This window comes from Camellia sinensis, chromosome 7, assembly GCF_055761805.1.
Source record: "Camellia sinensis isolate YWXY chromosome 7, ASM5576180v1, whole genome shotgun sequence".
Lineage (NCBI taxonomy): Eukaryota > Viridiplantae > Streptophyta > Magnoliopsida > Ericales > Theaceae > Camellia > Camellia sinensis.
Genome location: NC_138967.1, coordinates 124,679,993 through 124,706,939, shown reverse-complemented (window position 1 = coordinate 124,706,939; position 26,947 = coordinate 124,679,993).

Here is a 26,947-nt window from a genome sequence, read left to right as displayed (position 1 = left end):
TGAACTATTGAGAAAAATGGAACCTTAGGGTTGTTATGTTAATTATGGAAAATGCCCTAATTAGTTGGATAAATTAATTTGTATAATTAATTTTGAGAAATGAGGATTTGAATTGGGAATATTCAAATTGGAAAGATATGAAATTAAAGGGTGTAGTCGGATTCATTAAATCGCTCACCTAGGCAAAATGTTGATAATATATCCATGTGGTGCATTTATTTTCTGTTTAGAAATAACTGCTTTGGGCTATCGGTGGAGGATAGTCTTGATTGTTGTAGACAATGCATGATGATTAGGCAAACTAAAACAAATCAATTGGATGTGTCATCGAATATGACATTTGGATTAATACATTAACCTTATGTATTGATTGATTATGTATATGATCTGTGTATATATACATTGTGTGTGTGGGAGGAGATAGGAGATGTACTCCACGGTTTAGGGAAAGATGGGGGATGGACCTCTAAACCTGATGTTTGTGTGACGTTGATACAGCACTAAAATGTGTATCATGTGTAAAGTGTGGAAGTGATTTTTGTTTGAGGTTGTTATAGTACCAAAATGTGTATCTATTATGAAGTATGAAAAGATTATTATTGTGGGTTGATCTCTCACCCGAATTGAAAATATCGTTAATTAGAGATATGATCTCTGTCGAGTTATCTGGCCAGGTTCTGAGCCACGTATATGAATGGATTGATAAGTAAAGGAAATGAATTGTAACATGGAATTGTAATGTGATACGAATGGATGTATAAGTGTTGACCATCTATCAACTGCTAATATTTTAGTCATTGTTTATAGCTGGTTTAGTATGTTTCTACTGGGCTGTGGCTCACCCTTTATGGGACATCATTTTCAGGTACACGTAGCATGCCACCTCCAAGGACATAGCTTGGGAGGCTAGAGGCAGACAGACTTTTGCTGTTTTACTTTCTTTTGATGTATTACATGTAAATTCAAGCCAAGGGCTTAATATGTATATGAGTTAGTACTCATTTCTTGTGACCAAGTGTTGGCTTGGAAAGTTGTAAGCCCATAGGGCGTTTACTTTTGATGTCAACATGTAATACTTTTGTAAGAACTACTCTAATATATAGAAAGATGTTTATTTCTTTTATACTGTAGGATGTCAAGAATGATGGGTTTTATGTATTATTTTGAGGGCGTTACAACTTGGTATCAGAGCGTACCGAGTTTGAATACTTTGGGTACGTGGGAAGTGATTAGTATCACAATGGGTTTGTCTCGCTTGTTAGAGACTTATGTGTGACATTATGTGTTCATTTGATAACATGTTTATGTGACTACTTGGGTATGGGATTTAGTTTCTAGGATGTTGATTGGATCCTTGGATTTCTGGGAGTCTTGTTGGAAAAGCACTTGATCAATGTTGTTTCTAACCGGAACTCTCGCAACGCCTCGGGACTATCATTATTCGGAAATGAAATTCATAAGTGCTTATGTGTTTATGTGCTTACGTGGAGTGAATTACAGTTGTCCATGCATTAGGACGCGAGTTTTTAGTTTTGGCACATTTATGAATGTGCTAATGTTCTCCGTTACCTTTATTAGGATGTTAGGTCGAGGACGAGGACGAGGACGAGGACGAGGACGTGGAGGTAGACGGGGTAGGCGTGGTAGGCAGGAGATGCCTTTACCGGATGATATCCCGGTGCAGCAGGAGGGAGTTGGCCAGGCCAATGTGGCCGAGCCATTCGGTCAACAGGCCATGGGTGCCTTGGCCCGCGGTATAACAGATGCTTTGAGGGAGTATATAGGTATTCTCCGAGCTGAGAATCCGGTTCAGGCTCCAGTGCAAGCCTAGGTTCAGGCCCAAGTTGTTGAGGCAGGGCCTTCCTTCTTGAAGAGGGAGTTCTTCTGGTCTAATCCGGATGAGTTTATTGGGGATTCGAAAAAGCCACTGAAGGCTAATGAGTGGTTGGAGCAGATGAGTAAGACGTTCGAGATGCTTGGCATCGAGGATGGAGCTTTGAAAGTGACCTTGGCATCTTTCCAACTTAAGGGGGATGCCGGTCAGTGGTGGAAGTTCATCAGGGACCGTATTGGTGACACGTGGGAGGTGTTTGTGGATGCTTTCCAGGAGAGGTACTTATCTCCAGTTGTTAGAGAGAAGCTGAGAGACCAGTTTTGCTAGCTCAATCAGTTGAGTTTTTCTGTGGCCGAGTTTGAGGCTACTTTTACTAGCCTGTCCAGGTTTGCACCTAAGCTTGTGGCGTCCGAGGAATGTCGTTGCGTTGAGTTTGAGCGGAAGTTGAGGCGTGGCCTCAAGATGAGAGTTGGGGGTTCTATGATCCGAGACTATGGGCGCTTGGTTGATGCTGCAGCCCATATGGAGATCATGATGCAGGAGGAGGAGGGATAGAGAGGCTCCAAGAGGAGCCAGGATGGTTAGGGTGATGACAGGTGACAGAGGGGTGCTAACCCTCAGCAGTCTCAGGGTGGTGTTGCTAGATCGACCTTTCCAGTGCCGAGTGCAGGCTCGGAGAGAGGCAGTTAGGGAGATTTCACCTGTTACAAGTGTGGTCAGCTGGGCCACAAGGCTTCGGTTTTCCCACAGAAGGAAGGAGGTCAGAGAGCTGCTTCATCTTCAGCTAGACCGCAGAGCCAGAGTCAAGGCAGGGGCCAGCCTTTGTCTTGTTATCAGTATGGTCAGCCGGGGCACCTGAAGAGGTTTTTCCCACAGTTGAGTGCCATTTCAGGAGCGTCTGGTTCTAGGCAGACGCAGGGTTTTTAGCCAGCTTAGTCTGTGCAGGCCTCGAAGGCCAATCCGGGAGCTTCGTCGTCCCAGTCTGTGCAGCAGTCGTATGCTCCGAGGGGTGAGCAGGTGGATCAGGGGCCTACAGGGCGCGTGTATGCTGTTACCGCGCAAGATCTTGTACCTGCTCCATCAGTTGTGAGAGGTACCTTCTTGTTTTGCAACTCAGTTGCTAGTGTATTGATAGATACGGGTGCATCTCATTCTTTTGTATCTGCTGCATTTGCATCTGTTTTGGGATTGGAGTTGGCATAGTTAGCATCTCCTATTTGTATAGTGTCACCTATTGGAGGTGAGTTGATTTTGAAACACGGATGTAGAGGTTGTGATATAGAGGTCACCGATCGCCGGCTTCCGTTTCCTTTTGTAGTGATGCCTATGTCGGGATTTGATGTTATTTTGGGTATGAACTGGCTATCGTCATACCAGGCTGTTATTGATTGCTACCGCCAAAGGGTCACAGTTTGTACCTTGAGTGGAGATTGTTTCCATTTTTTGGGGGATCGGGTTGGTAGTGTGTTGCCACTGGTGTATGATCCGCGAGGGCGGAGTGAGCTTAGTGGTCTACTTGCTAGCTTTTTGAGTGGTGAGTGTGGTGAGACCCAGACTGTGTTGTCGAGAGTAGTTTGTGAGTACTCGGATGTCTTTCCTGAAGATCTTGTTAGTTTTTCACCTCATCGAGAGATTGAGTTCTTTATTGATCTAGTGCCCGGCACGGCGCCGATTTCTATGGCACCTTATCGTTTTGCCCCAGCCAAGTTAGTTGAGTTGAAGGTTCAGCTCCAGGAATTGTTGGATAAGGGCTTTATTCACCCAAGTGTTTCGTCGTGGGGAGCACCGGCCCTCTTTGCTAAAAAGAAAGATGGTGTCTTGAGTCTTTGTATCGACTACCGGAAGTTGAATCGGGCTACGATCAAGAATAAGTACCCTATGCCCCGTATAGATGATCTGTTTGACCAGTTGAAGGGGTCTCATTGTTTCTCCAAGATAGACTTGAGATCGGGTTACCACCAGTTGAGGGTCAGGGAGGAGGACATTCCGAAGATGACATTCCGTACGCGGTATGGCCATTATGAGTTTCTGGTGATGCCATTTGGGCTCACCAATGCACCGGCAGTCTTTATGGATTTGATGAACCGGATATTCCGGGAATTCTTAGATCGCTTTATGGTCATTTTTGTGGACGACATTCTCATCTATTCACCTTCAGAGGAGGAGCACGAGGAGGACTTGAGAGTGGTGCTCGAGTTACTTAGAACCCATAGGCTGTATGCCAAGTTTGGGAAGTGTGAGTTCTGACTAGGAGAGGTCAAGTTCTTAGGCCATATGGCCTCTGGGGAAGGGGTGTCTGTTGATACATCCAAGACGGAAGCAGTGCAAGATTGGGCACAGCCTAAGAGTGTGTTTGAGATCCGCAGTTTTCTGGGATTAGCTGGGTATTACCGCCGGTTTGTGAAGGATTTCTCCAAATTAGCTTCGCCGTTGACTAGATTGACTCGGAAGGTAGTCAAGTTCGTATGGAGTGAGACTTGTGAAAATTCGTTCCAGGAGTTGAAGGTTATATTGACCACCGCTCCGGTCTTGATTATTCCGGAGAGAGGGTTGGGTTATGCAGTCTATTGTGATGCCTCACGAGAGGGTTTGGGTTGTGTGTTCATGCAAGAGGGGAAAGTGGTGGCCTATGGCTCACGTCAGCTGAAAATACACGAGAAGAATTACCTTACCCATGACCTAGAGTTAGCAGTAGTGATCTTTGCCTTGAAAATCTGGAGGCACTACCTTTATGGTGAGAGATTCGAGGTGTTCTCGGATCATAAAAGTCTGAAATATTTGTTTACACAGAAAGACTTGAACTTGAGGCAGAGGAGGTGGATGGAGTTTATTGAGGATTACGACTTCGAGTTGCATTATCATCCCGGGAAGGCCAATGTCGTGGCCGACGCCCTTAGCAGGAAACCCATTAGTGATGTAGCTTGTATAGCCATCCGGGAGTGGGAGATGTTAGGTGCGCTTGGCAAGTTTGATTTACTTCTGGGTGAATCCGTTGAGGCTGCGGCCTTGTTTTCTGTTGTTGCGCAGCCTACACTTGTGACTCGAGTGTCAGAGGCACAGAGAGGTGACCTTGAGGTAGATTCCCTCCAAGAGAAGATCTCTAGTGGGAAGGTTGAGAAGGGTTTGACGGTGTATCCCGACCTGAGTGTGAGATACCGAGACTGTCTGTTTGTGCCAGAGTCTTGCCGAGAGGAGGTACTCCGAGAGTTTCACCATTCACATCTTGCGGTGCATCCGGGAGGCACTAAGATGTATCGGGATTTGGGTTGCCAGTTTTGGTGGAGGGGCATGAAGAGAGATGTGGCAGTTTTCGTGTCCAAGTGCCTTACTTGTCAGCAAGTGAAGGCCGAGCATCAGAGGCCAGCGGGTTTGTTACAACCCTTGCCTATTGCCGAGTGGAAGTAAGAGCATGTCACTATGGACTTCGTTGTAGGTCTTCCGAGGACTCAGTGGGTAGTGATGCTATTTGGGTGGTTGTAGACCGGTTGACAAAGTCGGCGCACTTTATCCCTATGCACGTGAGAGATTCGGTAGATCATCTTGCCGATTTATATATTGGGGACATAGTGAGGTTGCATAGGGTCCCAGTGACGATCGTCTCAGATAGAGATCCTCGTTTTACTGCCAGGTTGTGGCAGAGTTTGTAGAGTGCCTTGGGCACTAAGTTGACCTTTAGCATAGCTTATCATCCTCAAACTGACGGGTAGTCCGAGCGTACTATTCAGATCCATGAGGATATGCTTCGGGGTTATGCTCTTGACTTTAGTGGGTCGTGGGAGAGGCACTTGCCCTTGGTACAGTTTGCCTAAAACAACAGCTTTCAGTCTAGTATTGGTATGGCACCGTTTGAGGCCTCGTATGGCCGACCGTGTAGGTCTCCAGTTTGTTGGGCCGAGGTGGGTGATGCACCTTTGTTGGGTCCGAAGTTGGTAAGGGAAACGACGGAGAAAGTTGAGCTTATCTGTAGCAGGCTTGTTACAGCCCAGAGTCGTCAGAAATCTTATGCCGACCGTAGGAGGAGACCTTTGGTATTTGAGGTGGGTGATCATGCCCTTCTAAAGATATCACCTAGGCAGGGATTGATGAGGTTTGGGAAAAGTAGGAAGTTGTCCCCTCGGTTTATTGGCCCTTTTGAGATCCTTGAGAGGATTGGCGAGGCTGCCTATCGTTTAGCTTTGCTGCCGCAGTTATCCGGAGTCCATGACGTGTTTCATGTGACTATGCTTCGGAAGTATGAGCCGGACCCATCGCATGTATTAGATTGGACCGACTTAGAGGTTGACGAGGATGCTTCGTATGAGGAGAGACCGGTTCGGGTCTTGGATAGGCGGCATCAAGTTTTGCGAGGCAAGACCATCCCTTTGATAAAAGTTTTGTGGAAACATCACGGAGTGAAGGAAGCCACTTGGGAACGTGAGGTGGAGGTCCGAGAGAAATATCCGGAGCTATTTGTGAATATTTGAGCATATGTTGTATAATTTGTTATATTATTGAACCTTAAGAGTATTGAATATATCTTAGGTTGAAAAACATCGTGTATGTTTTGGTTTAATGGAAGTATTTTGGAACTTGCCTTGAATTGGAAGTTTGATATAACATTGCATATGTTAAATGTGTTATAGAAATGGAATTATATCATGAAAATTGAATGTGTTATGGAAATGGGAATGCATGTTGATAATGCAGGTTGAAATATATGTTATGTAATGCCTCTTGACAAGAGATGGAATGACCGGGATGGGTCGAGTTATTGAATGTTGAAAGTAACATTGTTTAAAGTGGAGAAAAACTTATTCTTTTAAAAACTTGCACTTAATTTCGGGGACGAAATTTTTTAAGGGGGGGAGGTTATAGCGATTCCGGGTTTTACCCCTTGTTGTACAGTGATCCGGACTTAGTTACGTGGATGTTAGCAGTTGTTTATATCTTGTTTACGTCCTTTCATACTTTGTATCTGAGTTATAGGATGTGTTGGGTAGGTTTGTTACAGGTTGGGAGTGATTAGAAGCAAATGGTTGTTGCCTAGAATTTTGGTTCTTTGCTCGAGCGAGACTTTTGTCGCTCGAGCAAGCTCTGTGTTTTGGATCCTTCGCTCGAGCCAGGGTTCCTTCGCTCAAGCGAGAATTATTGCGCTCGAGCGTGCGTCTGCATCTCTTTTTGACTTGAGAGCTGTGTTTCTTGGCTCGAGCGAGATTTCCTTCGCTCGAGCGAGCGATGTGTATGTTTTGGGTTCCTTCGCTCGAGCGAGCATTCTTGCACTCGAGCGTGCTTCTGAGTTGCTGACCTGAAGCTTTAAATTGTTGGCTCGAGCGAGGCTTTCTATGCTCAAGCGAGATTTCTTTGTGTCTGGTCGCTCGAGCAACCAAGTCTTTGCTCGTGCGAGCCTGGTTATATCAGCAGACAACAGGGGGGAAAACATCACTTTTTCATCTCCTTTCTTTTGGCAAACCCTAGATCCGACTCTCTCTCTCTATACTTGTCTTCTCTCTCAGGTTTGATCTATCTAGAGTCAGTTTTTACCCTTAGTCCTTTGTTAAAAAGATAGAGGGTGTCTTGGGCTTTGATTTAATCTGAAAAACTTGGGATTTGGAGCACATTGGTTTTTGGTCTTCATCTCCGTTTGAGCTCAGACTTCGAGGTAGGGATACCCTACTCCTTCTTATGAGCTTTGTCTTTTAATTTTAGCATTTTGATATGTTGGGAGATGTTGTGTAATTTTGGGAAAAGTTTGGGCCATTGTGTAATTTTACAAAAGATAGGGGTTTTATATATAAACCTATATGCATGTTTGACATAGAGAAATGAGAATTTATGTTGACCTATTGAGAAAAATGGAACCTTAGGGTTGTTATGTTAATTATGGAAAATGCCCTAATTAGTTGGATAAATTAATTTGTATAATTAATTTTGAGAAATGAGGAGTTGAATTGAGAATATTCAAATTGGAAAGATATGAAATTAAAGGGTGTAGTCGGATTCATTAAATCGCTCACCTAGGCAAAATGTTGATAATATATCCATGTGGTGCATTTATTTTCTGTTTAGAAATAACTGCTTTGGGCTATCGGTGGAGGATAGTCTTGATTGTTATAGACAATGCATGATGATTAGGCAAACTAAAACAAATCAATTGGATGTGTCATCGAATATGACATTTGGATTAATACATTAACCTTATGTATTGATTGATTATGTATATTATCTGTGTATATATACATTGTGCGTGTGGGAGGAGATAGGAGATGTACTCCACGGTTTAGGGGAAGATGGGGGATGGACCTCTAAACCTGATGTTTGTGTGACGTTGATACAGCACTACAATGTGTATCAATTATGGGTTATGGAAGTGTTTTTACATGTTTTGATAAAGCACTAAAATGTGTATCATATGTAAAGTGTGGAAGTGATTTTTGTTTGAGGTTGTTACAGTACCAAAATGTGTATCTATTATGAAGTATGAAAAGATTATTATTGTGGGTTGATCTCTCACCCGAATTGAAAATATCGTTAATTAGAGATGTGATCTCTGTCGAGTTATCTGGCCAGGTTCTGAGCCACGTATATGAATGGATTGATAAGTAAAGGAAATGAATTGTAACATGGAACTGTAATGTGATACGAATGGATGTATAAGTGTTGACCATCTATCAACTGCTAATCTTTTAGTCATTGTTTATAGTTGGTTTATTATGTTTCTACTGGGCTGTGGCTCACCCTTTATGGGACATCATTTTCAGGTACAGGTAGCATGCCACCTCCAAGGACATAGCTTGGGAGGCTAGAGGCAGACAGACTTTTGCTGCTTTACTTTCTTTTGATGTATTACATGTAAATTCAAGCCAAGGGCTTAATATGTATCTGAGTTAGTACTCATTTCTTGTGGCCAAGTGTTGGCTTGGAAAGTTGTAAGCCCGTAGGGCGTTTACTTTTGATGTCAACATGTAATACTTTTGTAAGAACTACTCTGATATATAGAAAGATGTTTATTTCTTTTATACTGTAGCATGTCAAGAATGATGGGTTTTATGTATTATTTTGAGGGCGTTACAGCTTTCCTTCTAAGTTCTTCCTAAACTTCCTCGTTGACCTCAATCTTTGGTTCACAAGCAAGTACGGTGATTACTTGCTCATTGAAAAGCCTTCTTTCTTTGTTGGCCTTATGTGGCTCGAGCTTCTCTTCCAATGGCCACTTGCCATTGCAAATCTCTATGCTATTCTTGTGAGAGGGAAGCCTTGGTTCAATTCTACTTGCCTAGTCTATGGAGTTTTTACTAGAATGGTATTTTCGTTTTTTTTTCTTTTTCTTTTCATTTCTTTGTTTGGTTCTCGGGAAAATTTTGTATAATTTATTGGATTGCATTTCAAGAGGTGGATTTCACTCTCTCATTTTAGTCGTATTGTTTTGGCATAGTATGAAGCATAGCATTTGACTCAAAAAAAATAAAATAAAATAAAATTAATTCACAAATTTCACAAAATAGAATTGGTAAAGAAGATGTTATGTTTGGATTTTATAAAAAAATGAAAGAGAGAATTAGCTTTTACTTGATATGATAACTTGAGATTTTATTTAATGTTTTTTTAACTTTTGTAATGATTTTTTTGTGCCTGTTTGGTGCAGCTTAAAAGCTGCTTATTTCAGCTTTCGGCTTAATTTAAGCTATTTTGATGTGTTTGGTTTAGCTTATAACTTATAGCTTATAGCTTTTTGGAAGTCAGAAATCAGCTTATTCTTTGAGTGGGGCAGGAGATGCTTAATTTATAAGTCAGAAGTCAGCTTATGTTCATAGTTATAAGCTATAAGCTGTTTAGGCATAAGCTATAAGCACTTTCCCACAGCTCTACCAAACAGGGCCTTTATGTCTTGATCATGAAAGTAAATTTAGTATATAATTCTAGTGATACTAATTGGGCATTGTTTTTTTTTTTTTTTTTAAAAAAAAAGTTTTAAGTTTTAGTGATTATATATGCAAGTGGAATATAGTCAAGACTTTTAAGCAGAAGCCACTCTTTCCCTAGCTGTTTCAATTATGAAGATGCGAAAATGCATTTATCTCTGTTAAATTCCAATGACTTGCATGTAATAATTGGCAAAGTCAAATTTATGGCTAGCCATTTCATTGAATTTTAAGCTCAAATGTATATACTATATGATTTATATTATTTTATGGTGGCTTTGAACAAGGAACAAAGATATCATAATCCTACATTTCAGCAGGTCCAAACTCCTACCAATGAGTGCATCATGGTTATGGTTTTGCATAAATTTAAAATTTGGATAAGTCACTAATGTAGCTCAGTTTCTGGTGATTAAGGATTACTGATTATGCTCCTTTTCTGAATCCTGATGTATTCGGTTACAATCAAATCTTGCTTAAGGTTCAATTTTGTTTTACAAATTATAGGACATGGATGAATGTAATAATGATTAATAAAGTAGATTTAGCAAACATTAGAGTTTGAAATTGGTGCTTGAATCTCTTCTTTATTTTATTCATGCTTCAGGTTACTGTATTAGCGGAGCTGATCTTGTCTTCCAGAATCACAAATATGTTGATGATGATGTATTTACCTTTCCTGGGTTTTGCAATTTTAGCTATTCTGCGTGGCTTGTTACCATGCTCTCGCCAGACTAAAATGAATGCCGGAGTCCCTGCATTGGGTAGGAAAAAGAGGGCTTGAGATGCAACTCGTAACCAAGATTTGGTACAACTGCCTTTCATTTCCAGAACTGCTCATGCCAATTTCTATGTTGTTATGCAAATACCAAAATTTTGGAAGTTGATTTTTTGAGGTGTGTTTGAAGTTTGTAGTATCATTTCTTCAGTAGGCAATGGCATATCACAAAGTGGTCTCACTTGATAAAAAATATTTCATAAATGATTTGTACAGCTGTTTTGGATATATAGGTTGAAGTAGAGTGACTTATATATTGTTTAATATATTATACAAATATATAATTATATATTTATCATATAAATAAATAAATATTAAATATATTATTTTCGGGCAGAGCAAGGCTACACATTTGAATACATTCGGCCCATTTATTAAATGTGCCTAAAATATTGGTTCACCCTAGCCTTACGTGCTAAACTATCTTTTCAAGTCCTAAAAAAATAGAGTTGGGTTGGGCGGATTGGGCAGCTAATAGGTCAATGCCCACTCCTATCTATGATAGTGTCCTTTCTTTTTTTTTTTCAAACTATTTTAGAGTCAACCAAGTTAAAAAATATATATAAGAAAAATTGTTTATAAATCCATTGATGGGTGTGCACAGTATTAAGTCTAAGAATTTGTATGTTGTTGGTGATAAGGATACATTTATTAAATTATATATTGGTGAGGACAAGACGCGTGGCCAATTAAGTCATAGATTTGCCAGAAGGTTGTGCATAGTTTTAAAATCAGTTGTTTAGAATGTGAGATTCACTGTTTGTGAATTTCATGTGATCCAATTCTGAGTTCAGAACTCTTATTTAATTCCTATTTTGTGTTCTTGAGAGAAGTCTGCAAACAAAACAGTGGAGGGAAATTTTTAAGTTAGATGCCTAAACACTAGAGGGAAATTTTTTGTTTTTTATTTGTAAGAAATTTAATTAAAATTATTTGTTAAAAGACAAGAAGAATACACTATTTGAGCTATAGTGTTGCATAAGCACCCTGCCATTTAGGCATTGCTTGTTTGGGGGAAGACTTGGGATTTGATATTTTTAATAAATTACATAATTCAATCAAACATAATTAGAGTCTGGACTTCTAATCCACGTGGACATGTGTTATCTTCCATATAGGAAGGGTGAGATAGGAGATTGAGGAGAAGGTTGGATTAATTTACAAAAGAGGAAATATCATTTTGCCCCCCAAACTATCACGCATTTTTCATGTTGACCCTCATACTTCAATTTATTTTAATTTAGTACCTGAACTTTCCACAAATTGATCAATTAGACCCCTGACGTCACCTTCCGTCTACAATTGGACGGAATGTGCTGACGTGACATTTAAAATTTCATTTTACCCCTCAAACTATACCTTAAAAATCAATTTACCCCCCAAATTAAAAATCAATTTGCCCTCAAACTATACTTTAAAAATCAATTTGCCCCCCACATCAGCACATTCCGTCCAATTGAGGACGGAATGTGACATCAGGGGTCTAATTGATCAATTTGTGGAAAGTTCAGGTACTAAATTCAAATAAATCAAAGTATAGGGGCCAACGTGAAAAACATGTGATAGTTTGGGAGGAAAATGATATTTACTCTTTAATAAAATACAAAATTGGTAGAATTTTGTTAATCCTTGTAATCTTGTGTAAATCCAACCATAGGATGAAATACACAATCTAAAGGAATTGATAATCTCCAAATTTACCACCCTCAAAATGTTGGGCAAGTTCGGCAATATACTAAAATAGTCAAAAAGTTACTACTAAAAAATTAATTTTACATTTTATTTTTTTACACGTTTTTCTTAAAAAGTCAAAAAGTCAACTAAAATAGTTAATTTCTAAAACATCTACTTATAAAAAAACATGGAGAAATTATTCAATACTTTTAGAGCAAATATTGGTGGTGCTCCGAAGTAGTAGTTATTGTTTAAACAATAAGATCTACTACTTTTATGTTAGAGTTTTAAGAGATAGTTGATTAGGTGTCAACTTGTAAATGAAATAGAGTATTACTCCAGAAGTATTGAATATAATTTTTTTAACAAACATGGTTTACAAGTTAGACTGCCCTTATCCATACAACTACCATTTTCTACCAAACCTAAAGACTTCTGAACAAAGAGGCTACATATAATATACTCGTAAAGGCACGCTTATGGATTGATAATTTAGGAGAGAAAGTGAAGGATTTGGAAGAGTAGAGTTACTCAACATTATGTGTCAACCTAGTTGGATATGTTCTTCAAGAATGATGCTAGGTTTACTTTGCTTTCTTGTTTGATGTAATCTATTTGAACTTGTTGAACTTTGATTTATATCAATAAATTTATTTTTGTCGATAAAAAAAAAATTATGTTTAATTTACTTTTATGTTGTGTTTGGTTGGGAGATTTGAGAAGTGATTTGGAAAGATAAAGGAAAAAGGTGTGTGAAACTAGGTGAAATGTAAGTATATTTTATTTACATTTCACCTACTTTATCCATTTTTTTTTATCAAATCTATCCTCAAATCTCTCAACCAAACACAGTATTAAGAGATAGAACAGAAATATATGGAAAGTTATGAAGTGGAGAGAATATAAATATTTTGAACTCTTCTCTTCCCCTTCAAAATTGGAATTAATGAAACGAAAAAGAAAGTGAAATATTTCTTAATAATATTTTGTAAGACCTAATTAAATATTAACTAACCAAACAAGTGGGAGGACACCTCTCCTCCCTTTCCTTCTCCTTCTTTCCTTTCACACTCTCTTAACTATGTTTTTTCCTTCATTCTCGCTCTGTCCACTCAATCTACATGCAGTATAAAGGAAATAGTGGAACTTGAACTAAAACAAGAACAAAGATTAGTGACCCAAAGGATAAGTATTTGGGCAAGGCCTGTCTTCGGTCTATATATGGGCTGGACCGGAGCTCATTGGACAAGTGGGCTCACCATGGGCTTACTCTAAATATTTGATGTGTTTCATAAAACAAAACAAAACAAAAAAAATTGAATTAATTAGACAATCATAATCACATGATTTTGTGGGTTTACTCCAAAAATTTGATGTGTTTCATAAAAAAAATTGAATTAATTAGATAATCATAATTACATGATTTTATTACATTTATATTTTTTTTAAAAAAAATTATGCAACAATGATTTAATTGTACTCATATAGTTTCATTATATTTATTTTCAAAAAATATGTAATTATGATTTTGAAAAAATATCATTAAATTTTTTTTTTTTTTTTTTTTGATGAAATTTTGTGGCTATGATTATCTAAATGATCTAATTTTTTTTTTTAAACCAACCTATAGCAGCCTATAGGGTCTGTTTGTTTTTAGAGTTAGATTTGGTGGGATTGTTGTATGGAAATTGTTAGTGAAGAGATTAATTAGCGTAGTGGGATTGAGTGAAGGGATTAAAAAAAAAAAATTGTGTTTACTTGATGATGACCAGACTAATAAGAATTCATGTTTGTTTTGTCATTCGACAAGTAAAGTAGTCAAGGGATTGGATTTTCTCAAGTTGGTCATCCAACTTGAAAAGTAGTTTTGGTTTGGTAAGCCCATTTTGGGGTTGATCTCGATGATTCAAATCATGCACTTTTTAGAACTCGTCGAGTAGAATATTCATGCATAAAATTAAGACAATCAGATATTGATATATATATATATATATATATATGTGTGTGTGTGTGTGTGAATTTCTGACCACACTACCAACTCAGTATTCAGCAAGAAAGCATTGGCAGAATAGATGGCACCTGAATGACCTGCAACAGAAAGAAGAAATTCCGGCGGTAGTTCGTCCACCCGGGAGCACTCCGATGATTAAATCAGTAATCAAATATCTCTCAAAGATAATCAATAGTACTTAACTCACTGTTCTGAGTATAAATTGCGTACCTTAGACCCATTGGGGGTGCCTCTCTTTTATAGCCAACTCAATCCTAGTCCTAATAGAAGCCTAGCTTCAATGGTCTTCTGCTTAGTGCTTATCTTGGACTCTCCAATAGATAAAGATAAACTCCCTAAGAGCTTTATCCTTATTCAGGCAGAAGTCCTTCCTCATTCTAGGACTCTTGTTCGTTATCCGTTTATCTCGGATTCCGATATCTTCGAAGATAACCTCGGCCTAGCCGAGATTACCTCAGCGTCACGACCAGGACACGTGACACCTCAGCTGACACGTCGGCGTCACCTTGGCCATGTGTTGGTGCTTAGAAAATATATCCCCACAACTACCCCCTAGGTTCTATTACCTCGGCATGCTGAGGTGATGGAACCTATATCATGAATGTCGGCGATCTTTCTGAATCATCCAATACATCGACTTCACACAACCAGGTCCTGTAATTTGTCTCATCAAGGTTTTTAGAACCAATAACCTAATTCATTCGAGTTATTTAGCCGAGATCTTCTTATAAGCCGAGATCATTGCTTCATTTAAACCAAGAACTTCAAGAGTTTTATCACGCGTATGAGCTGTCACGCAAAATAAATCAACCATTTCTGCCACGCGTCTTCCCCTCACTGGGTCGTACCTAATACGCGCCTGTAAGTCGTCTTGTGTCTGGGTGCGCCGTCTAACAAGCACGTCGCCCTAGACGCATTGATGGTATTTTGCCGCCATTCTCCGCATTTTTATCAAAATCAATTCTCTCTCTCTGTCTCTTCACTTTTTGCATTATCGTTTTTGGAGAACCCATCTTTTTCCCTCTCTAATCTGTCTTTGCTCAAGCTTTTCTAGCTCTACAACTTCCTCCGTTCACCTCTTCCGGCATTATTTTCACCGCTCTGTAGCTTTTGCAATCGTCGTCTGACTTCGGCAATCCCTACACTGGCCTCACTTTTTCTGGTAAGCCACTGTTCCTCCTAGTTTCAGTTTTTGACTGTACCTTAAACTTTGTCATTTTTGCAAACTTGCTTATGTCTTTGATTAGTTTAATATGTTCATGTATTTGAGTATGGTTGCTTCGCGATTCTATTTTTGTCCAATCCTTTCTTGAGTATTCACAAACTGCACACACATTTGTTCACTTTTACCATTGTTTTTGGCCTTGTACCCTTGCACACACTCTGTCATAGTGTTCTTGGTAGTTCATCACTGTTCTTGATTCTGAAACACGTTCTTGTTTTCTGTTTTCTGTGTCTTTTCCAGATTCGTGCCTTCAATCTTTGTTTCCATAGATCTAGGTTTGGGTTTTGCTTATAGAATCCACAAATTTTTAGGGAAAACTGAAACGAATTTCGCTTAGGTTTTAGCCAAGGTCACTCAAAACCGTCACAAAACGCTCCCATCCGAAGTCTCATACCTTCCTCAAGCCGACATCATGGGTATGTAGAGGCATAGGGTAGACACCCCGACCAAGTTAGAATACTTTATGCGGGAGTTTCCCATCACCGCCGACGTTCATTTGAGGTTGGCTAGGGAGAATGACTCCATCATGCCCACGACTAATTCTATGCCCTTCCCTGTTGTAGCTTTTATCGAGTGCGGACTTAGGCTCCCACTTGACATCCTCTTCCGTGAGATAATCCACTACTATAAGTTAAACCCAATGCAGCTTGCTATCAATTCCTACCGAGTCATAAACGGTATAATAGCCTTAGCCAAACAAGAGAATGCTAGGGTTACCTTAGCCGACATCCAATACTGCTACACCATGTGTGGCCTCAAAAAAGAGACAGGCTATGTTTACTACCTCAAACCGAGGTCCATAGAGTACAAAATTATTGCCGACCTCCCAGACTCCAACAAGGGAGCTGGGGATGATTACTTCATTATCTCGGGGAACTGGGAGTTCGCTCCAGATGAGGACCTTCACCTCTTCCCTCATCATCGAACAGTTTTTGTAGAGGGTAATGGTAAGAGCCATGTGTTCATACTTACTTGTTTTTAAAGTCTTCAATACTCCAATTATTCTAGTGTCTGTTTTTTCTTGCAGCTTTTCCCTAACCAGAAAAAGGCTTCCGCAAGTCCTTTTTCCCCAGCAAAGGTCTGAAGAAGCTACTGGATTTGCCAGTCCACAAGCGCAGAGCCCCTTTGGTACTCAACTTCATCCCGACCTACAAGTTGGTACTTCCTGACATCCCAAGGAAGCAAAAAAGCAAGTCTCTTCCTTCCGCCACAACTCCACCAACAGCTTATTCTTCTCGGCCGAATCAGCGTTCAACCTCAGATCCAGCAGAACAACCATCTACCTTGACACCACAGCTGATCCCGCCATCTCAACGCCGTAGACGAAGCCGAACAGTTTTTGCCGCTGAGATGGGCCGTCAGAAAGCAGTTGCTAAGGACCTCTTGGCCAACATCCCGGCCACTGTTGACGCTGAACCAGCACCATCTCAACCAAAGCCGAAACAAAAAAGGATAGAGAAGGCTCAGCCAAAGGCAACGGTGACTCAGATTGATACTGAGGACACCTTGCCAATTTCAAAATTGGCTTCGAGCGAGAAGACCACCTCCGCCCCCGAGAAGAGGCCCTCCGAGGGCCAACGATCCCAATCAACTCGATCAAAAAGGCTGAGGTCTGAGTCTACCATGACCTCGGGGCCAACGAAATCAGATGCCCCCTGGGCTCCACCAATCACTTTGGAGGATAGGCTAGTCAAAGTGAATGATAGTGTCGACAACGTTAATGTCGGCGTCGCTCTTAGTACCGCTTTGCTTCTTCCTGACGATCTTGATTGAAACGTCGAGATGAGCGAGTATGAAAATTTTGCTCTGATGCTCCAGCGCTCTGTTCGAGTAAGTCTTCACACTTGGTATCTTTCTTTCTTTTTTATACTTAAAAAATTTTCTAATAACTTCTGCTCTGTCTATTTTTCTTTAGGCAATCCAGCAGGCCCACTCCTTCTCAATGCAATCTTTTGAGACAAGGAAGGCGTTGGCTGACAAGACTAGGGATTTTACTAGTCTGCAAAAGACCAATAAAAGCTTACAATAAAAAATGAAGACTTTAGCAGACCAGGCCGAGGATGCTGTCAAAGCCAAAGATGTGGCTGAGGAAAAAGCAGATGCTGCTGATGCCATAAACAAGGTTCTTGAGGCCCAGAAAAGAAAGAGGCCAAAGAAAAGACAGCCGAGGCCCAAAAGGAACTCTACGATGCTTTGGCCACCAAATCGGCCGAGGTCAAGGCCGCAAATGAAAAGGCATATGCTGAGGGGGTGGTCGATGTCACGGCGGACTACGAGCGTCAGGTGAAGTAGGCATGCAACAAGGGTTTCACCCTTGGTTGGATGGCTTTACTGAAAAAGCTTAAAGTCCCCGAGGACTCCCCCGTCAGGAACACCGATGTCCTCGCCCTGCCATTCCCCCCCAACTCCAAGCCAATCCTACCACGATTCTGAGTCTGAGGAGGAAGCTTTGGTGAGCAAGTTAAAGGAGGCTGATGGGGCCAAGTCCCCTACTCAAAATGAGCAAGTCTTGGACTTGACTCAGGATGAGGAGGGTGAGGAGGTTCCCAAAGATGCTACCCTTGAAAGGCAAGGTCGGACGTGCCTATTGCTAACAAGAGCCTTGACCAAACCCTAGAAGAAATTGACGCCAAGCTCGCAGCTGAGAAGGCCGCCGAGATATCTTCTCAGCAGTCCTTCGAGATCCAGACCCAACCTGCTAGTGGCGCCAAAGAATCTTAGTTTTATGTTTTTCTCTTCCTTCTGTGCCTTGCACTTTGTTTTCCTTTTGAAACAATGTAAGCTCTTCACATGGCTGATGCGCCTTCTTATAAGTATAACTTCTTTGTTTTGAACGCTTGCATGTTTGTCTTCCCTTTACTGCTCTTGTATGGCTTTCATACTTAGAATAATTTTGTGTCTTCAATATACACCTTAGTCTTGTGCAACCTTCTCGGGGTGATACGCCTCGGTTATACAAACCAATGGTTTACCTCGGCAAGTACATAAGTACCTTTCTTGGTACAGCCTTGGTCTCAACTTGTAAATTTTTCGCAAAATTTTAACAAGTGTTCAATATAAACTTAGTTTAACTTCAACTTGTAAACTCAAGTTTCAACAAGCATTTAAACATGATCTCAGCTTAACGTCAACTTGTAAATTTTTCACAAATTTCAACAAGTGTTAAACGTGATCTCGGTTTAACTTCAACTTGTAAATTTTTCACAAATTTCAACAAGTGTTTAAACGTGATCTCGATTTAACTTCAACTTGTAAATTTTTCACAAAATTTCAACAAGTGTTAAACATGATCTCAGTTTAACTTCAACTTGTAAATTTTTCACAAATTTCGACAAGTGTTAAACATGATCTCGGTTTAACTTCAACTTGTAAATTTTTCATAAATTTCAACAAGTGTTAAACATGATCTCGATTTAACTTCAACTTGTAAATTTTTCTCAAATTTCAACAAGTGTTAAAACCATTTTCCAACTCTCTGCTCCCTAATGTGAACTTAAGTTCCACTTGGGTTCTCATTATACATGTATTTTGGAAACGTCATCAACTATCTTATCAATCACAAAAAATCAAGCTTTATTTATTACTTCGGCTAATAACAAAGAACAAGAAAATTTAATGATAAAAAAACTTAAGATTGCAAGTATTCCAGGGCCTTGGCAACTCTTTGCCCTCATTATCTTCAAGCCAATATGCCCTATTGTCCAGTACCGAGATGATTCTGTAGGGTCCTTCCCAATTTGGGCCAAGCTTGCCCTCTCTGGGATCCCTCTTGTTGCTGACGACTTTTCTCAAGACGAGGTCACCGATTTGAAACTCCCTGGGGTTGACCTTCTTATTATAAGCTCTGGCAAGCTGCTGCTGGTATGCTGCGAGCTGAATTGCAGCTCTCTTCCTTCTTTCTTCTGGAAGATCCAAATCTCGGGCTAAGAGTACATCATTAGTCTCGTCCTCTACTCTCTGGGTCCTGATCCCTGGGATGCCGACTTCCAGAGGAATGACTGCTTCTATGCCATAAGCCATGGCAAATGGGGATTCCCTAGTTGATCTTCTCGGCGTAGTTCGATATGCCCAGAGTACACTTGGCAGTTCATCCACCTACTTTCCCTTTGCTGCTTGCAGCCTCTTCTTAATACCATCCAAGATGACTTTGTTGGATGCTTCTGCTTGTCCATTGCTTTGAGGAAAACTTGGGGTGGAAAAATAATTCTTGATTTTGAACTTTGCACAGAAGCTCTTGATTAGCTTACTGTGAAACTGTGTTCCATTGTCTGCAACTAGTGCTCTTGGGATCCCAAACCTGGTGATGATGTTCTTCCATATGAAGCTCTTCACATCCACGTCTCGAATCTTGGCAACAGGTTCAGCTTCTATCCACTTGGTGAAGTAATTCGTTACTACCAGCAGGTACTTCCTTAGCCCAGTTGGTTAGGGTAGTTGTCCAACGAGATCCATGCCCCGTTGGGCAAACGGCCAAGGACTAGATAATGGGTTTAGGTCTATCCACTTGGTGAAGTAATCCGTTATTACCAGCAGGTACTTCCTTTGCCCAGTTGCTTGGGGTAGTTGTCCAACGAGATCCATGCCCCATTGGGCAAACGACCAAGGACTGGATAATGGGTTTAGGTCTGCTGCTGGTTGGTGTATCAGAGGTGCAAACCTTTGACACTTTTCACACTTCTTGACATTGGCCTCTGTATCTTTCTGCATCTAGGGCCACCAATACCCCTAGGTAATGGCCCTATGAGCAAGTACTCTGCCCTCAGCATGGCTTCCACATATTCCTTCATGTATTTCGTACAAAAAATCCTCAGTTTGTGAAGGATATACACACCTCAAAAGGGGTCTAGTGAAGGATCTTCTGTAGAGATGTCCCTCTGCTGTCAGACTGAATCTTGCCCATTTCAATCTGATCTTGTGTGCTTCTTTGTGGTCATCTGGCAGTTTTCCTTCTTTTAGGAATGCTATTATTGCGTCCATCCAACTTGGTCCCATGTCCACACAGATTGCTTCACGCTCTGTGGTCAGTGGTTCGATGCTTGGGCCCGACAAGTAGTCAACCATTATCGTCCTTGCCTTTCTAGGTTGTATTGCACTAGCCAGGTTGGCCAGGGCATCGGCGTGACTATTATCATCTTGGCTAATTTGCTGTAGCTTGAAATTTTGAAACAGGGCCATCAATCTGCCGACCTCTTTCACATAAGCCGATATCCTTTCGTCTCGGGCTGCGAACTCGCTTATTGTCTGGTTGACTATAAGCTGAGAGTCACAGAAGACTATCACCTCATCTGCCTCTACTGCTACTGCCAGTTTCAGTCCTGCAATTAGTGCTTCATACTCTGCTTCATTGTTTGAGGCCTTGAACCCCAAACGAATGGATTGCTCTAGTATCTGTCCATCTGGGGATACCAGTACTACTCCTGCCCCCGCTCCTTGTCGGTTTGAACTCCCATCAACAAATAGTCGAAAGGAGTCGCCGATGTAAATGCTATAGGGCCTTAGTTTTTCTTCTTTCCTTTGTTCTGTTGCCCTCGGCTGGGCTCCTCCTTGCTCGCTTGGACATCGTTCACCTCGGCTCAACGGAGCCCGATGTACGGTGGCTCCTGGAGTGAATTCGGCCACAAAGTCGGCCAAAACTTGGTCTTTGATTGCCGTTCTGGGTCTGTACTCTAGGTCATATTGGCCCAAGGCCACTACCCACCTATCTATTCTTCCTGTCAGATCTCCCTGTTGCAACAGGGACTTCAAAGGCTGTTCAGTTAGCACCACAATTTTGTGGGCTTGAAAGTAATGGTTCAGCTTCTTTGAAGCCATTACTAATGCCTGCATCAACTTTTCTAGGGGTAAATACCTAGTTTCTACATCAACCATGGTTTTACTTAATTAGTAAACAGTCCTTTGCTCCACTTTTTCTTCTCGGATTACCACTGTGCTTACCGCGTGCTCTGAAATTGCTAAGTACAGGAACAGCTCCTCTCCAGGTTTTGGATTTGAGAGAACTAGAGTCGTGGTCAAATACTTCTTTAAGTCGGCCAGGGCGACTTCGTACTCTTCTGTCCATAAGAAGTCTTTGGCCTTCTTCACTAAGCTGAAGAACGGTTTGCATTTGTCAAAGCTTCTGCTTATGAACCTGTTTAGGACTACAGCCCTTCCAGTCAATATTTGCACCTGTTTTACTGACGTCGGGCTCTTCAACTCTGGGATGGCCTTAATCTGATCTGGGTTGGCCTCAATGCCCCTTCTGGTCACCAGGTATCCCAAGAACTTACCAGATCCAACTCCAAATGCACACTTCGATGCATTGAGTCGGAGCCGATATGTTTTAAGGATGTCAAAGATTGCTTTCAGGTCGGCCAAATGACCTTCAGGTTCCTTGGTCTTCATGAACATGTCATCGATGTAAACTTCCACCGTTCCGCCAATCAGGTGTCTGAACATTTTGGTTACCAATCTCTGGTAAGTTGCTCCTGCGTTTTTCAACCCAAAAGGTATCACTCTGTAGCAATACAGCCCTTTGGGGGTGATAAACGTGGTCTTCTCCTCATCTAGGGGGTACATGGCTATCTGATGGTACCCCATGTAGGCATCCAGGAAGCTCATCCTTCCATGCCCTGAAGTGGTATCCACTAGTTGGTCAATCTTGGGTAAAGGAAAACTGTCTTTGGGACAGGCCTTGTTCAGGCTGGTAAAGTCTATGCAGACCCTCCATTTACCATTCTTTTTCTTCACTACCACTGTATTTGATAGCCATGTCGGGTAATTTACCTCTCGAATGGCTCTGGCCTCCAGAAGTTTGTCTACTTCCTCTTCCACTGCCTCAACATGCAGCAACGTCGGTCTTCTTACCCGTTGGATTACAGGTTTGGCTGACCTATCTACGTTCAATTTGTGGCAAGTGACCTCGGGGTCAATGCCTGGCATTTTGTAAGGCGTCCAGGCAAACACTTCAATGTTTGCTCTCAAGAAAGCCTCCAGTTCTTTTTCCTCTTCTTCGGCTAAGCCCGAGTCGAGAAGGAAGAAGCGTTCTTCGTCGCCCTGCTGGACGAGGATTTTCTTTAGGGCTTCTTCACTCTTCTCGGTTGGCTCCTTGCCGATGTCCTCTAGAACCTCCACGTCCTCGTCTTCGATCTCTGCCCTTTCTGGCTCTCGTATGCTGCAAGTGGATTTCATTGCTACCATGGAGCAGTTTTTTGCCTCCAGCTGATCTCCTCTGACTTCTTCTATCCCATTCTCTATTGGGAACCGCAATAGTTGATGCAATGTTGAGGGAACAGCCCCCATTGCATGCAACCATGGCCTTCCCATGATAACGTTGTAAAGGGATGGTGTATCGATTACAGTGAATTATGTCTTTATCTTCTTGGTGCCAGCCTGCACATCCAAGCTTACTGCTCCCAGTGGCCATGTCGGCGTTTCATTGAACCCGACTATTGGTCCATTGGATTGCTCCATATCATCTAGGTGAAGGCCAAGCTCCTTGAAACATCTGACATACATGATGTCACAAGAGTTGCCTTGGTCAATTAAGATGTGCTTCACTTGGCACTCCCCAACTCGGAGGGATACTACCAAGGAATCATTATGTGGATGCTGGACCATCTCTAGGTCGGCTTCAGTAAAGGTCACCATTGGTCCCTCTCACTCCTCAGACCAGGGTCTTTTCTACCTGACCTAGTACACGTGCTGCAGGTGCTTTACCGTCTGGGTCTCCCCCTGAATTTCGTTTTCGTTGACCTTCGAGTGAATTACATTAGTTACCCGAGGTCCGCCTGCCTGCGGTTGTTGTGCTGGGGGGGTGGAGTTGCTGGTGCCTGAGGAAGTCTTGCTTGCTCTTCCCTTGTCCTGGCCTCATCTACAAGGTCCCTCAAATGGCCTTTCCTTACCAGGTCTTCTAGGTGTGACTTCAGGGCTCTGCAACCCTGAGTCAGATGCCCATCTTCGTTATGGTTAGCACAATGCCTCCCAAGGCTTCTTCCCATAAACTCTCCTGGTACCCTTTCGGGTGCTCTGAAATAGGGTTGGATTCAAATTTTATCCAGGACTTTATGAATTGGGATTCAAAATACAGTTGTGACTGCCTGTACGGTTCTCAGTCCTACCTCTTGTTTGTTGGATCCATTGTTACCTCGGCCTCGCTTCGGCGAGCCGTTTGTTTTCTCTTGCTTTGTCGCCTTAATCTCTGGCGTGTCTTCCTCGGCTTTGGCGTATTTCTCAATTCTGGCCATGAGCTCCTCCATGCTTTTCGGCAATGTCTTTGCCAATGACTTTCGTAATGCACAATTGTCTTTTAGGCCATTCTTGAAAGACACGACCGCCACCTCTTGGTTGTATTCGGGTATTCGATTGAACACCTCATAACACCTTTTTGCGTAGGCCCTAAGGCCTTCATCCTCGCTGATCCTCAGAGCCATCAGGGCGTCTACCCTTAATGGCTATAGTTTGTTTGCCACAAACCTGGCCACGAACATCTCGGGTAGACCTTCCCTGGTCTTCACACTTCCCTTTGGCAATTTGTGAAACTAATCCGATGCAATCTCCCCGAAGGATGAGGGGAACACCTTGCAGAGCAACGGCTCGTTCCTAGTGTACAGTGCCATCGAGTTTAGGTATAATCTGACGTAAAAGTTGGGGTCCGACTTCCCATCATATGTCTGGAACCTCGGCATACTGAATCCTTTTGGTGCCTCAAATTTGTCTAACTCCGCCGAGAATGGTGTTCTCGGCTTAACAGGGGAAATTACTTCGGCATTATATTGCTTCCTCTTGAGGTAATCTCTCAAGTCCTCTTTGGTCCATCCAGGAGCTCGGCTATCTCCTGACTTCAGCCTTTTAGGTGCACTGCTCTCAGCTTCATTGTGGGCCCTTTTCGACCTTTCTCCATTAGTCACATCGAAGCACAGCTCCTGTCTTTGAACATGCCAATGTTCTCTGGGGTCTGTCTCCTTGGTGTGATGTGTCCTTCAAGATTCTTCCCTTCTCGACTATCCTTGCTCGACCTCTTTTGAAGGCCGGTGAGAGTGTTTTTCGCTCCTGCCATGCTGTGGGGCTACAAAGATTGTTTTCTGCTCTCCCTTCTGGGCATTGGCCGCTGGAATCGACATGTCCTGCAGAGGGAACGGTGGCTGCAAGATGTTATTCTACATCATCAAATTGACCATTGTTTGCAGGTCCACCAATTTGTTCGCCATGGTCTTTACCTCATCGTCCCTCCGCAAGCATCTTTCTTTCCATACCTGGAGGTCGTCCTCGTTGTAGTACCCACTTTGGTCCGCTTTCTTTGGTACGTCGCCTTCCTGGCCGACGTCCTTTCCTCCGTGATTTTTATCATGAGTTTCTTCATTGCAGTTGTCTCTTTCAAAGTCAAGGTCAATAGGTCTCCCACTCCTAGTAGGAGTGTCGTCCCCAATCTTCTCTTTTTGTCCGTCGTTGGCCATCTATTCTTCTTTTCTTCCCACAGACCGCGCCAAATTGTGTGAGAGAATTTCTAACCACACTGCCAACTCTGTATTCAATAGGAAAGCACTGGCAGAATAGATGGCGCCTGAATGACCTGCAACAGAAAGAAGAGATTCCGGCAGTAGTTCGTCCACCCGGAGGCACTCTGATGATTAAATCAGTATTCAAATATCTCTCAAAGATAATCAATAGTGCTTAACTCACTGTTCTGAGTATAAATTACGTACCTTAGACACATTGGGGGTGCCTCTCTTTTATATCCAACTCAATCCTAGTCCCAATAGAAGCCTAGCTTCAATGGTCTTCTACTCAATGCTTATCTTGGACTCTCCAATAGATAAAGATAAACTCCCTAAGAGCTTTATCCTTATCCAGGCAGAAGTCCTTCCTCATTCTAGGACTCTTGTCCCTTATCCGCTTATCCCGGATTCCGATATCTTCGGAGATAACCTCGGCCTAACTAAAATTACCTCGGCGTCACGACCAGGACACGTGGCACCTCAGCTGACACGTCGGCGTCACCTTGGCCACGTGTTGGTGCTTAGAAAATATATCCCCACAATATATATATATATATATATATATATATTTAAATCACATTTATCTTTAATCACATCGATAGTTATATGTTTTAATCACAATTAAAATTTTCTGTAATACAAACATAGAAATATTTATATTCGATCATCTTAATTTTTTATATAAATATTTTACTCGATAAAAACTAAAAAGTAAACGGTTTAAATCACCGAAGTCGACTCCAAAATAGGCCTACCATACCAAAACACAATCTCAAGTAGAGATGGCAAACTTGAAATAATCCAAACCTAATAATCAATTATCTCATAATCCTAATGGATTCATTTTTCAATATGCCACTACAAGTCCGCTTATTTGATACCTTTCATAGTCTGTTAAGACTATGAATTGGGTGGTTCATTTGGCAAACAAATATGATAATTGTGATTCTCACCTCACTATTAGTTCAATCCAAACTCCCATCTCTTAAAACAAACAAGGCCATAAAAATAAAAGGATTGATTCATTGAAATAGAGTTTATGACGGGCTTATGAGACTGGGCTACAAGTGTTCAATCCAGATAGCGGACTGGTGATAAGCCAAACCCTATGTTTTTATATATAACCATAGAAAATTTTGTTATTAGACTTGACAAGCATACAAAAATATACATTAAAATGTGTTTAAAAAAAAATATAAAAATATGTAAAATAGGTAGGACTAATAAGATAGAGAAATTTTTTAAAAATTCAGAAGGTGAAGTTTGAATTTTATTAATAAATAGTTTTTTGCCCAAATTGTAATAAAAAATTAAAAATTCGAATCGGAAATAACTCAATTCTAATAATAATAGGGTAAATTACAAACATGTAAATTGCAAACACACTCAATTAGAATTTTGAATTTTTTTAAATAAAATAAAAATTTGAATTATTATTTAATTTGGAATTATTATTTCTCCCTCTAATTTAATCATTATCTTTAATATGAAAGTGTGTGTTCTTTTAAATTTTTTATATTTAACATCAATTTCACATCACGAAAACTAAAATTATTCTCATGCATTGTTTATGCTGAAACATAATTTTTAAAATAATTTTATGTATTTGTACAAATATATATATGAGATAATTATTGAAAAGTACAAAGTAAGGAGGGTATAAGGCATTAGGTTCAGTGAATATTTTTTATTGGTGAGGGTTCACACTTTGTAAAATAGTTTGGTTAGAAGTCTTTTTATTGGTTTTGAGGTTTTGAAGGACATTTTGTTTTCAATTTTACCCCTTAATTTATCTGTTGACTTTTTTTTATCTATTCACTTTTCGTTGACTATCTATTCAAATTTATATCTATATGTTCAAAATTTTTGACTATCTATTCAAATTTCTTACCTCTCTGTTCAATTTTTTCTCTTTATCTATTCAAAATTTTTCTATCTATTGAAATTTGCCACTTGATCTATTGAATTTTTACACCTATCTTTTTTTTTTCTCTTTATCTATTGAATTTATTCTGTTAAAATTTTCATATTTATTAAAATTTACAACCTTATCT